Genomic DNA, 15811 nt, shown 5'->3' on the forward strand with positions numbered 1-15811 from the left:
ATGCGGTCAAAACTGAGAAACTTTTAAGACTTTGCTATTGTTGTGCAATAAAGATCCAAAGCACGCCTAGGGGGTGTGCGGCGCATGATAGTAGCACACCTTATCCTGTTGCTATTTGTGATTGCCATGCGACGCATGGCCTTAGAATGGTCATAACTTTTCGCTCGGGTATCGGATTAAGGTGAAATTGGTATTATTTGAAAGCTAATTCAATTATCTACAATTGGGGTCTTGAGATACAAAATTCCACATATGTAATATAAATCATGCGATTAGATTTTAAACACATAGGAATGATGGTTCGATTTCTAGCTCAAAAATATGAGGTGTTACATTATCTCCCCCTTGGAGTTATTCATACTCGAATAATGGGTAGGAATTTATTGAAACTTTAGAAGTATGGATTAAGGTACTCATGAAATGTATGATAATGAATGATGTAGCTGAGCTAAAACATTAAAACTTCTATCATGAAACTGATTTCTGAGATGACTTGACTCTATTGACTGTAAAGAGCTGCTACATGCTGAGAGTTTAGAACTCACTTCAAATTTTCATGATATGATCATACATATAGAATTCCGAAGTGATAACTGATGTAACAAAATCCCAAGAGTTACTGAGGATGGAATAAGGTACATAACTTCTCATAAGTAATTGTCCCTTAATAAAACACGTATAGAAACTAAAAAAAGGGCTTTATGGCATTGCTAAGTACATTATGTAAGCACAAATAATAATGCAATAAGACTATGGAAATATAAGGGGTATTACACTATCTGAGGGGGAATACTTGGAAGACTGAGATCATTCACTGAACACTTATGAACTGAATCATGACTAAATATCTGAATCATAGACATGTTGCATGGACTGACCTGAATTCAAAATTTCCGTGGATGCAAATATTTTACCTCATAGAATAGCCATATTCATGAAACTTTGGATAGAAAGACTAAACGAAAAGTTGGAAAAACATAGGAGATTATCTGTTTGACGGTGAAATAGATTTGTTGGCTATACAGACTGAATCATACTAAAAGTTTATACTGAATTAGAGTATTTCTTCAACTCTATTTCTAAGAAGTTCTAATAACATTAGGGAGTAAAGAATTCTTGGGCATGATCTGAGTGAGATGTCTAAACAAGAAATCTCCATGTGGCTATAACTTTTGTAACATGGAATATATGCCTATAAAAGATAGGCTAGGGTAGGAGTACTATGCCTTAGGCAATGCAACTGCCCACTTTCAAGCTTAACCGCACTTATCGAATACTCCCTCAACTATACTTTTCCCCTAAAATAAAATGCTCATTTGATTAAACTTATAATTCTTAAATGGGTACAGATAACTACTTCAACCCAAGTCTGAGTTGAACTAAATAATCTCTCCATGTTCAAGCCTAACTTAAAATTACAAAGTACTACACATCACTCCATAACACGTCTAAACCATGAATTCAATACCTCATACGTGTTTTATAGCTCTCATCTCAAGAATAATTCTTCTCACCACTTCAACAATTAAATTCAACATCTTACTAGGAATTCTCTAATGCATAATGAACCCATCCACTTACATACCAACATGATGTTCAAGCCTATAATAATAACCATATATGAACATCTAGGCAAACAACCCACCAAATTATCTTTCTCGTACTCTCTATACCCCTATCAATCAAAACTTTCATGCACTACCCCTAAGAAGACACACATAGAATTCTCATCTAACAATGACATATATCGAAAGCTCTTCCTCAATCATCCTTCAACTTTATAGCCTTAGATAAAACAAGCATACAACAATCTTTTCATAATACAAAAAATTTACTCTCTCCTATCTAAACAATTGTTCATTAATTTTCATTACCACAATTTTTTCATTGAGAAAAGGTCATTGAAAGGTTATAACATGAGAACTTGAAGCATGAAAGAATACTATGAATAACTTAGAAACTTAACTGAGGCCTGAGGAATCGAGTATCCATGGCATAGATTCATTAAAGATATCTAAACTAAGGACATACATGAGATAATCTGAATTTCACTGATTATTAAGAATGTAGCATGAGTAACTAGAACTGAACATACTGTAAAGCATGAATACCTGAGTCATGAGTTGCATCACCTCTGTTTAGAGTTCATGAATTCATGGAATATGATTTGTACTGCTAAGTGAACTAGAACTCCTCACTCTAGAAGTTAGGAGCGTACATGATTTTATGGAATATGAGTAGTTGTCGTGATGACTGAAGTACAAAACTCTGTATTGGTATAAGAATGGACTGAGCATCTTCCTTCCCTACTAATGTTCAATAATACATTGACCTCACTACTAGAATCTGAGACCCTGACTTGGTTCCTTGTTCTATCCTCTTCCCCTTAGATTTCAGCCATTATTCTAAATCAATGGACACCTTTAATAACCCTAAACTGAACTGCAACCACTTTACTCTAGAGTCTGAGATATATAAATACACATGAATACTAAACTCACCCTGAAAGATTGTACTTAAAAATGTAGAACCCACTGCTAATACTTCCTTTTGAGATACAACTTTTAGCTTTCTATAGTCCATAACTTAGCTGGTAAAAACATCATATACTACATTACTGGCCTCATTCGCACTTAAAAACTGAAGGGTACTATCTAAGCACACACATTGTTAAAACTTAGAAATAATACAATCCCATATCACCTTGGGTACACCTGTAGATCATAACCACACCATTATACTTAACTTCAAATTCTTGCTTGCACTATTTTAAGCCTACTGATTTACCTTCATACAACTAGCCCCATAGATACATAATCTACTAAATTCAGATAGCATTATCCCCACTTTACTGTTGTTAAACTTTTAGGTTCATGCTTCTAACTCTAGGTCATCTGTTGTCATGGGATTCTGAGAAGGGATCTGAGGGCATATCTGACTTCGGCACAATGCATAATTTTTTCATGATCATGAATAAAATATTTCATACTTTAGAACATAAAAGCACTATTAGGATACTTTTTGAGCCAATATGCAATCCCATAACTTTCTGCGGAGACTATCTAAGAAAACTCTAGCGATAGGAATTTAAGCATGACTATTTCTGTAACTTCAAAACTAAGGCAAACCTATAAGTTTCTTAGAGAACCTTTCTACAGCATAATTCTAGATATGAAAGAAGGGAAACTTTTCTTAAATGCCCTACAGCCACTTGAAAAAAGGGTAGACGTCAATGTACTATTCCAAAAGACTCTACTAGACACGGCTTCATAGACACCCTAGGATCCTTGAAAACCTTTTTGTAATACCAAGTTTTTCACGACCCAAGGCTACCCCCTAATTGTAACATGATGCTTAAAACTACAAGTGATCCAAAGCTAACCCCTGTGCTAGCATGATTCTTGAGCAATTAATTTAAAATGTATATACATGATAAAATTTCCTGAGTAGAAGAAAAATCATGAGAAAATTTGAATAAATGTAAAACTGATAAAGTTTACAACATGATAAATTTGAAAAAAGAACTTGAATTATATATCATGACTCTAACTGACTCTCTATGAAGCCTTTACTATACTGCCTATAGGTAGCTGAGACATACCTCCAACTATAACTAATTAATACATGGGATACTCAAAATACAACACATGAACTGCAATAGACTGGAGTTCCTAAAATGGGAGAACTCAACACCTATTGGCTGAAAGCTAAGAACTATCTTACCCTAGTATGTGAACTACCTACATTATGAAATAATGTAGCCATATAGACATATATATGGTTAGTACTTCTGCGGCTTCAACTGTCTAGAGGCATAGGCTATAACCTTACTTCTTTGCATCAACACACAACCCAAACCAATTCTAAAGGCATCACAATACACCACAAAACCATGTGTACCATCAGGCAAAGTCAACATAGGGGCTAAAGTAAGTCGAGTCTTCAACTCCTAAAAACTCTTCTCATAGAAATCTGACCACTAGAACTTAACTTTCTTTTGGGTCAACCAGGTAATGGGAGACGCAATTGAAGAGAAACCTTCAACAAAATGGTGGTAGTAGCCCGCTAGACCCAAGAAACTTCTATTGTCAAATGGAGAGATATGTCTAGGCTAATTTCTTATAGGTTTTGTCTTTTGGGGATCAACTCTAATACCTTTGGCTGAAATAACATGACCTAGAAAGGCTACAGACCTTAGCCAAAATTCAAACTTACTAAATTTGGTGAACAACTGGTGACCTCTAAGAGTTTCCAAGACAATTCTAAGGTGATATGCATGATCATCCTCACTGTGGGATTAGACAAGTAGGTCAATAATGAACACTATGACAAACATACCAAGATATTGCTTGAACACTCGATTCATGAGGTCTATAAAAGTTGTTGGGGCATTGGTTAGCCCAAAAGACATGACTAGAAACTCAAAGTGACCATAGCAGGTTCAGAAGCCTGTCTTTGGAATATCACATTCCCTCACTTTAAGTTGATGATATCCGGATCTAAGGTCTATCTTGGATAAACAACTTGCACCTTGCAACTGATCAAACAGGTCATCAATTCTTAGAAAAGGATATTTATTTTTTACTGTGACCTTGTTAAGCTAACGATAGTCAATGCACATACGCAAGGAACCATCTTTCTTCCGTATGAATAGAACAAGTGCTCCTTAAGGAGAAATACTAGGCCTTATGAAACCTTTATTTAAAATATCTTTTAGTTGCTCTTTTAAATGCTTAAGCTCAGCAGGTGCCATATGGTATGGCAGAATAGAAAAGGGACGAGTGTTGGGAAGAAGATCAATCCTAAATTTTATCTCTCTATCAGGAGGTACCCTTAGGAGATCTTCTAAAAAAACATCTGGAAACTCATTAACAATATCGACTAACTAAATAGTTGGAGCCTCAGACTTAGTTTCTTTGACTATAACTAGGTGATAGATGCAACCCTTGGATATTAGTTTTTTGTCTTTGAGATAGGAGATAAAATGACTCTTGGGAGATACTAAACTCTCGGACCACTCAAAAACTGGCTCATCAGGGAACTGAAACTTAACCACATGGGTACAATAGTCTATAGATGCATAAAAAGAATGAAGCCAATCCATACCCAGAATACGATCAAAATCCACCATGTCTAACTCTATCAAATCAGCAAGTATGACTCTATAAAGAATAGTAGCAGGATAATCTTTATACATTTGTTTAGCAACAACTGACTCCCCTACTGGTGTGGAGACTAGGAAAGGGTCAGGAATTTTTTCAGGACTTATTTTGAAATTCACAGCCATAAGTGGGGTCACATAGGAGAGACTTAACTCGGGGTCCAACAACACATAAACATCAAAACAAAAGACGCAGAGAATACCATTAAACCCATCGGGAGAGTCCTCTTGCTCCTGAAGGGATGATAAGGCATGGAATCTATTCTGGCCCTGACCGCCAGTAGTGCTAGATGAAGCGCCCTGAATAGGGGCGGGACGAGGGACAGGAGCTAGTGTACTAGTAGTTTGTGCCTGAGGTCAGGTATCTCTGGTCCCCTGCCTAGTATACAGACAATCTCTAAGTATGTGGCCCTACTTACCATAACCAAAACAACCACTCAAATCAGCAAAACGCTCACCGAGATGATCCCTACCACACATAGCACAAGGAGGATAATGGGGCCTGTTACCAACATTGTTCTGCGACCTAGACATAAAATACCTACTCCCTTACTCCTGTCTTCCTCTAGGCGTAGGAGAACTAGATAATGAAGGAACTGGAATAGACGAACATCTCTGAAATTAAGGGCGGTTTCCCCCATGGAACCTAGGCTGACTATACTCATGATGTTCAGATCTATCCCTCTTGTTACCCCTCACACTATCTCTCTCTCTAATCTTATCTGCCTCTATCTGCTATGCATGCGTCATCAACTTAGATAGATCTGTATCCCTATAAAGCATCGCAATCCTACACTCTTTCAGTACCAAACTAGAAACACCTATCAGGAACTTGCTCATACTAGCTCGGGTGTCAGAAATCAAATCATGAGCATACTTGTCCAATTGGTTAAACTTCAAGTATTACTCTTTAAAAGTCATGGAGCCCTGCCTCAAGTTCATAAACTCCTCAATCTTTGCTTCCCTCATCTCAAGCAAAAAGAACTTGTCCAAGAATGCATCTTCGAATAGCTGCCAAGTCATAGGAGCAGCATCCTTACCTTTACCCTTCCTCTATGATACAACCCAGTCATAAGCTATGTCCTTCAACCTGTAACACGCCAACTCAACACTTTTTTCCTCAGAAACATGCATCACCTGCATGATCTTTCTCACTTCCTCAAGGTACAACTATGGGTCCTCACCTGTCTTAGGCCCATAAAACTATGGCAGATTCATCCGTATGAAATCACGAATCCTAGAAGTAGCTGCATCACCTCCCTATTGATTTTCAACTGTGGCCTGGTTATTAGCCTGAACATTAGCAATGACTGCTTGGGCTAATGCCTAAAAGGCCGCCCGAAACTCAGCTTGAGACACAGTTTTATTCAACAAATCAACAGTTAGGGGTTGCTCATCATCATTTCCATAGGCATTCACTCTTTGGAGAGGAATTTTTTGAAATAGGAGAGCATAAATTATTAGATGAGAGGGACAACTACAGGCATGATGGATCTGTAAGAAACAAACAACTTTTTCCTAAAATGTCTTTTGTTCTCTTGCTCATAGATAAGGCGCGCTACACACCGATGATTAAGACTCTACTCAACGCGGCTTGTCAGACTCCCTAGGACTCCTTTAAAACCTTAGGCTCTGATACCAAGTTTGTAACAACCCAAAATCACCTCCCGAGACATTACACGGTGTTTAGGGCTACACGTAGCCCCAAGATAACCCTTTGTGCCTATCACTTCTCATAATTACTCATTCAAGAAGGAATATAGAAAACACTTGCACTATCATATCAAATGAAAGGGAGTACGAAGGTAATACTCGGTCCAAACGACCACAATACTGGAAATCTCAACACAACCACAGTCTGATAACTAGTTTGAGAAAGCCTCTACTACTCCATGAACTCGAGAGCCATTAGGATAGGTTCCCAACTGACTCAAACTAAACTAAAAGTAATAACATAAACACTCAAATACTGAAATTTTTAATGATAGGTCCTCGAACCATGAGGACTCGCCACTGTAGAAATATAGACGAAGGTACTCAAGAATCACTTACGAGGCTGGGACAGAGCACCTGAACCTACATTATAAGACAATATAGAACATAGACGTATATGTGGATCAGCACTTGGGAATGTACTGAGTATATGGGGGTGTATGCATTTACATAAAACAATATCAATACTCTTTAATTAAATTATGCATGCAAATAGAAATGACTCACATGGCTTGAATAAGTCTAAAATATAAAGCTCATAAATCATGTATAATGAATTATGTAACACAAATCTCATAAGTCATTATACTTTTGCTTTAAAATCTATGCTCTCCTCTTATTCTCATTACTCATTGGATGAAGGAAGATTTAAACAATACTTTCAAATCATGCATATATCTCATGGAGAGTAAACCTTCTTTATTGCTCAAGAACTTATAACTCTTTTGAACTCAAACACTTGGAACTCGGAATCATATGACTTTGGTTTAAAAACTGATGATCAACTCTTATTAGTTGAGAAAACTACTTCCTTCTTTGGAAAATACTCAAAAGAAGTTCGTTTAATTTAGAAAATATCTCATCTCAAAGCTTTAGAGAAAATATTGTATCTCAATGGAAAATAGTTTAGTTTAGGGAGGTTCTCTTAACCGACATAAACCTTGCGAGCTACATGAATTCCAATTTCTTGTCCTCCTAAGGAAGAAACCTCACGTTAGGGAGAGGTATCATACTCTTGCCAATAAGTATTACCTCAACTCAATGATCACTTATCTCATCCTCGGGCCTAATTATCTCGGCCTCATGCCCAAAATCTCAAACCTACGGTGGCACATAGTTCTGGGGTAAGAAACCATGGTAACTTACCCAACTCGGTTCTAAATACTACTTCCTTTAGTTTATCTCGCTCATATTATGGAAATCCACTTTCAAAATAATCTCATGATTCATAAGAGCCCAACAATCAAATTTGTAATCTCACGTGGCAGAGAGGATTTCAAACTCTATGACCATTAGGTCAAAACATTTCTCAATAATCTCAAAATACTCAAATCATGGGTTCTTATAGCACAATAGGTCATAAAATTGCAAGTCTCAAGTAGGGCTTAGTGACTCATAGGTCAATCTAAAGTTAAAACTCATCATAATGCATAATAGATAGCATATAGATTTATAATTCAAATTGAAATCTGGAAGTCACAGCATTTTGCCTTAAAATATCAACAAACTCATATACTTAAATTTCTAAAACATTGAAACTCTTAAATTCTCAAGGGTTAACAACTTAGGGTATAAACCCAGCTTTAATTTCTGAAAAAAACATGCAAAATCATTCTATTTGTCTTTCAATTCTTGGAAAACATCAAGATATTGCAATCAATAACAATGGGTGAACACCCCTAATTTAATATCACATAAAATCTCATAGATTTCAGAAAATTATAGTTTAAATAAGCCTTTGGGCAAAAAGGTGAAAGGATTACCCTTGTTCAAAACACCACATACCATAGATTATGAAATTGGATTAACAAGCTTTCTTCAAACTTTTCTTCTTACTCTTGAGATAGGGTTCTTGCAACCCTTGAACTTGGGAACTTAAATCTCAACTTAATTTGTAGAATCTATGGTGAGTTCTTAGATTTCTTGGAGAAGGGTGATTTGATCTTGAGGGAGAAACCCTAGCTCTCTTGTGTTTTGGATGTTGAATGAAGTCATTTGGTTTGTTTGGAATATATCTGGTTGATAATAGAGTGGAAATACTAAAAAATTCCTTTTAAAAATGACTTAAAATCCTGAATAGAGGTTGCGACGGTCGAAGCGACTGACTGTTGCTAGCCTGATGGTTCGTCGGATCGTTCGTCACACGTCGATTAGAAAAAGAACACACTACCTAGATATGATGGTCTTAGCGATGGTCCATCACAAACTCAATGGTTCATCGGATCATCTGTTGCACATTGGCAAAGATGAGGCCACACTACCTCAGCGGCGACGATCTCAACGATGGTCCATCACAATCTTAACGGTCCGTCGTCCTGGCCGTCGTACTTGGGCAAGAATAGGTAGTTACTTCCTTGGTTGCGATAGTCTAGGTGACGATCCGTCGCACACTCAATGGTTCATCAACTTGTTCATCGCACCTTGGTGGTTCCAACAACTCTCAGTAAAACAACCATAACTTCCCACCCCGATGCCAAATTTGGACGAAATTGGTATCGTTGAAAGCTAATTCAATTCTCTGAACTATAGAAAGTCATTTTTAGGAAAATTCAACAAGATTAAAACACTGATTACTTAGGAAGTCTCTTCTCAATCTTTCAGGGTCGGAATTACACTTCACTTGACATGTTCAAGGCACAAACTATAAGAAAACTTTGCAGGGTCTTACAATAACACATAAGTATCAGCTCTCACTATCAATCCATCACAATAATCAAGTACCGAACCTACTCAACACTACCTTAGTATGGATCCTCTACTTATATAATGAGCATTTAAAGATCTACCACGATTAGGTCAAGTCTTGGCTTGAGATGGGTCAAGGAACCACTTCTAATCCCTAAACTCCAATTTTTGTGGTCAAAAATATCAATTTTCCCTTCTTTATTCCAACATAGTCCCAAAAACTAATTTCCTACAATAATATAACAAAAATACATCATATCTAACAAAAAAACTAAGTAACTTGCATATTTTAATCTTTGTAAGGATCGAAAGTGCTATGAATCCATAGCATATCATGGAACCAAAGGCACCTATCTTTACATTGGAAAAGGTGATGAGGTACTGTTACCAAAATCAAGAAGAGGAAGTTTGTTTCAAGAAAGTTACTGGAGGTGGAGACTAATTCTTACACACCATCAGTGATGTGCCATAATTTCATGGCACTTTTGATACTTAAAACAAGTAAATGGTGCAAGTACATAGGTATTCTTGTTATATTAGATATTCTTTTGTGTTGATTTTTCAGAAAATTGAGTTCAAGAAAATAACAAGAAAAGGAATGAAAAGGTGCAGAGAAGGCTACCCATGAGTCAACCTAGGACTCGTGGGTAGTACCTACGAGTTATGGGTGGCCATTTAGTATTATGTTTTGAAGATTCTGAAGCTGGTTGATATATGTTTAATTCTCATGAGCCTACTTACAAGGAGTAGGTACAACTCATAACCTGTAGGTTCCCTCGTAGGTAGAAATTTTATAGATTGAAGATTCTTCTTATTTCCATGAGACTAGTTAGACCCACAGGTTTCCTCGTGGGTTGTGATGGCGCCAAAAATTACACCTTCAAAAAAGTATAATGTGATCGCTATCAAATAAAGAACCCAACAAATGTTGGGGTCAAACCCACATGGAATAGGATGAATCTCTGTCAAGAACTTATTGAAATAGCTGGAAAGTGTAGAAAGAAAATGGGGGATTTTGTGAGAATAGTAGCAATAGTAACAAATCTTGATCACTTTAGGTTGAAATCAATATAAGATGAAAGACTAGGACGGTGTTCCCCCTAATTTGCTAACTTTGTAGACTTATATTGCTTCATCAAACTAGTTCAATGTCTTCTATGCAAATCTGACTAGTTATGTTTCACCAACTATCTTTTAAATACCTTTGGTTAATTTCACTCATCACCTTTTTAGTCTCATAGGGTTGCATTACGAACCTTTGCCCTAGATCCCTGATTAACTATCTCCCATTAGGTCTTAAGTTAATTAAATGAAGATTGATAGCTTTAAATTACTATTGTTATTTTTGTTAAAAAAATCACAATACATGCAAAAACATCAATCCAAAAAGACTTCACACTTCCTCTACTTTGTTATTCCATCATGGTTCCCATAAACCTAGTAATGAGGTATTTAGCTGCTCATGTTTGCAAGAACAGCCATAGAATTCATGAAAGAAAGCATATGAATAATCTTACAGTAATTAAAAATGAAAACCAAAAATTCAAATTAATATCTAATCGTAAAAATAAAGAACAAAGATTCCAAAATCAAAAGTGTATCTCAAAATCAATATAGTATAAAGAGTACATAAAAATAACAAAACATCAATTCGGTATGTATAGGATACATCAGAATCCTAAAAATCTTAACGAAGGAAAAATAGGAAAATCTAAGTCAAAACCTACCTAAGGACCCATTTACGGGTGGTAGGTACTACTTATGGACCCTAGGTGGGTCCATAGGACTAAAAGAAATCAATAGCTTTCAGATCATCCATATACAAGGGTACCTACTAGGGTCGTCGGTGCAATTCACGCTCTATAAGTGGCCTTCGTAAGTCTCAAACCCAAACTTTAGACTTTAAAAATCTCCTTTGTCACCTTCGAAGGCACTTACAGAGGACATAAATTCCACTTAAAGCCTATAAGTAGGTCCGTAAGTTGGTTTTCTCTACAGTACTTCACTCTTTTTTCCTCTTTTCCACCTAACCCTATTTTCTTGCAAACTAAAACTAAAATCACATCACATCTAATAAAAAGGACCTAAGTACTAGCATGATTTCTAGTTTAAGCATCGAAATTACCATATAACATAAACACCCTCAACATAGAACGTTTTCATATACTCAGGCAACAAACATATAACAAAAATACTATAATGCTTAACTAAGAGAAACCTAAGGCACCTATGGCTCAACTTAATTTCAGCTCAAAAACTCTTAACCCCCTCCTATTTTCAACTTTACAAAACCACTATGTGGATATATGTATCACAAAGGTATGAAACAAAAGAATCAAGAAATGGTATTAAATTAGCAACCAAAAAAGAAGAATCAAGCAATGGTATTACATTAGCAACCAAAAATCATGCAATTATGCAGGTTACACTACCAGAACAGTTAATCAGTTTATAACCAACCCACGTACCTTTACAAAAAGAAGTCCCATCTCTCACAATATCATCATGAAAATAAATTCAAAGGACTATGTCAAGACACTCAATCTCCCAAAATAATTTTCAGTTTATGTGCTCAGAAAACCATAAGCTTTCCCTTATTTCTTTATCTTAGGTTTTCGCACAATTGGACTAGTATCACTATAGAAATTTAATAAGCTTGTAATGTAGGCTTGGGAGAAGGTATGTTACATTTGGGATCTAGTGACTCACCTCCCATGACACTACACATATATTTTGGCTCCACTTCTCAACTATTCTTCTTTTATTCCTCCTTTTTTTCTCTTTTATTGATTTTTCAGATTAGGTGTGATTTTCATTTTGATTTTCATTTATTCTCTTTTCTTTTCTTTTGTCAAGTTTTTTTAGGATGGTTATTTAGTGTCACAAACCAAACCAGGTCCTAGCCGTGTCGGGTATCTCAAGTCCACTATGGACCGGAGACCACCCCACACACCTAGCCAGACAACACAATATCCCTGATGTCTGTTGAATTCAAAACATATGACACGACAGAGCAAGATAATTTTAAGGAATAAAAGATAAGTCCATGACTGATAGCAAGTAACCATCCCAAACAACCAATCAACATCACTCAAGTCCATAGTAATCCAACAAAGCCTCTATGCAAAGAAAATAAAAACTAGTCTTGGTTGGGACATGTTCCCAACTCTGACCGATGACAATAATTATGATAATTATAATGTAGCCTCTCAAGTCTAATCTATGAGAAGAACTGATAAAATTTTTAAGCCTTCCAGAGAATGAAAGCTCACCACATCACCACAATAAATCAATAAATTGAACTGATTCACCAAACTATGCACATAAAAAGTAGCGGTATATCTTGTACCTGCATCGCATGGGGATATATCATCCAAAGATAGTTAACAGTTGGAGTGCTATTATGTAAATCAGGGATAAGGGACAAAACAATGTCATGAATAACAATTCAAAACCAATACACATAATCATGTGCAAATACATGCACATATATATATATTACGTGCTGGGGTAGGGAATAAGGCTTATCATGATCCTTTAAAAATTTAGCTTGGATTGTGTAGCTTAATCATCATAATATAAGAAGGCACCTACAGGATATATGGGCCGATCTCCCCCCAGATTATAGGTCCCCATTGCGTGTGGCTGCACGAACCAAAGGGTATACATATGCATTGTAGGGGACTAAACCTCCCGGCATGTCAAGGTGACTTAAGCACCCAGTCATGTGATATTATATGGGGGACTCGAACCTTATAATCATATGATAATATAATAAAAAAGGGGACTCGAATATACGGACATTAAGACCCCCACATAAGGAACCGCAATTTTTAGTAGAGATCCCTCGGGACCTCCACTTTCATGAATCAGCTAAACAACATACATTAAAGCCCAATTAAAATAATTATCACACATTCCCATTCATCGAACAATGATACGCATTTAGGTATACATTGTTGGTATCCACATGCCTACTACACTTACAAGGTAACATCAATATGCCGAAATAATTTCTTTATTTGAGGGAAATTCCTAGCCCTCTTGGTTCAATTATACTTTAGCTTGGGGAATAACACAACTCCATAAGGTTTAATTCGAAATCATTATGCTTTATTGACTTTTCAAATTATACAATAGTTCAAGAGTAGTTTAATATGCATACTTTTAATATTCAAAACCAAATACACATTATGGGATTGAGGTCATTACCACTTCAAAAGTCACAAGTTGGGGGAAATTATAATCCCCTAGTTTATACACCATTACCACGCATCCCAGAAATTTAAAACCATAATCACAACATGAATAATCATAGTAAACCATGGGAAACATTGTTCAACAACAAGCATTCAAAAAGCTCAACCCGTGTTATGAAACCATCATCAATACCATATGAACAAAACATTAAAACATATGTTTTAATAAATTAGCAATTAGAGAAGAGTAACATGCCTGAAATACCTAATTTCATGGAAAGAATCCAACCCTTGATACCTTGGATGACCTAATTCTTGAAAACCCTAAGTATCTTGCTTGAGAGAATTTATAAGGGTTATGAGAGTGTTTGTTTAATTTACGAATAAGAAATAACCCCCTTAAGTGCTTTATGAACGTGGGGTTTTAAATAGGCAAGAAGGGAATTGTCCAAAGTGCCCTCAAATTAATAGTTGCAATTTAGTCATTAGTGTATATGGGTCACGATATGACTCATAAGGTTTCATTATGACTCATCACCATGAGTCATAGCCAAGACAGTTCCAAGGCACACACACATTATTGACCCTGTGACCCAACTAATACGACTCATAATGGGACCCTACCACATTTAAGGTCCACTCGTAGTCAACACAGAGCCCATTTGGGGTACACTGGACATCCTACGATTTGCACAGAATGACTCAAAATAAGTTCTTACGACTCACAGTGAGCCACTCGTACTCTGAACAAAAATCATACACATAGACTATTTAGGCTATGATTTAAGTCCAATGAATCGTCAAAACACTATACGACTCATAAGCAGAGTTGTAGTCAGTACTGTGAGGATAAAACTATAGAAATTTTTAAGGACAAAAAACCTGTGGTGTTACATACTCCCCTTAGGATTTTTTATCCTCGAATGATAGGACAAGGAATTTATTAGCACGATTTGACTCCAAACACACTTACTTTTTACCAAGATAGAAAACAAAGATACCATGTAAATCTCAATTTCCTTTAACAAAGTCAGAAAACAAATATGTTAAGGAATACATATACCTCAAGCACGATCTTCCAAAATAGGGAAGAAGAATGGATGATTGAACTTTATGTCCTTCTCGCTTTCCAAAGTTTCTTCGCCAACCTTTTGGTTCCTCCAAAGAACCTTTATCGTAGCCACATTATTAGTTCGCAACTGACGGACTTGACGATCCAAAATCTCAACTGGGACTTCCTCATAAGATAAGGAACTTGAAATGCCCACACATTCCAATGGTACAACAAAAAAAGGATCACCCACACACTTTCTCAACATCGAGACATGGAAGGCCGAATGAATGGAGCTCAAGCTAGAAAGCAACTCCAATTCATAAGCAACATTATCAATTCTCTTTAAAACCAAATACAGACCAACATAATGGGAACTGAGATTTCCCTTCATACCAAATTGTACCCCTCCCTTTATGGGAGATACCATCAAGAATACCCAATCACCAATATTGAACTCTAACTTTCTTCACCTCACATCCACATAGAACTTTTGGCGACTTTGGGTGGTCTTAAGCCTATCCCGAATCACCTTCACCTTCTCCTAGGCTTGGTGGACCAAATTAAGGCCAAATAACCTATTTTCACCAACCTCAAGCCACCCAATAGGAGACCTACACCTCCTACTATACAAGGCGTCAAATAGAGCCATACTAATACTAGAATGATAATTGTTGTTGTAGGAGAATTCTATAAGAGGTAAGTGGTCAACCCAATTACCACCAAAATCAAACAAACAAGCCCGAAGCATATCTTTTAAGGCATAAATTATCCTCTCCACTTGCCCATCCATCAGCGGGTGGAAGCGGTACTAAGGGTTACCTTAGTCCCTAAATATTGCTAGAACAGCCTCCAAAAATTAGATAAGAACTACGTACCTCAATCAGATATGATGAAAACTGGAGCACCGTGCAACTTCACGATCTCCTCAATGAACAACTCCACATAATCCCCAAAAGAGAAATTAGTCCTCACAGTCAAGAAGAGAGAAGACTTAGTCAT

This window comes from Capsicum annuum, chromosome 7 (assembly GCF_002878395.1).
Source record: "Capsicum annuum cultivar UCD-10X-F1 chromosome 7, UCD10Xv1.1, whole genome shotgun sequence".
Classification (NCBI taxonomy): Eukaryota; Viridiplantae; Streptophyta; class Magnoliopsida; order Solanales; family Solanaceae; genus Capsicum; species Capsicum annuum.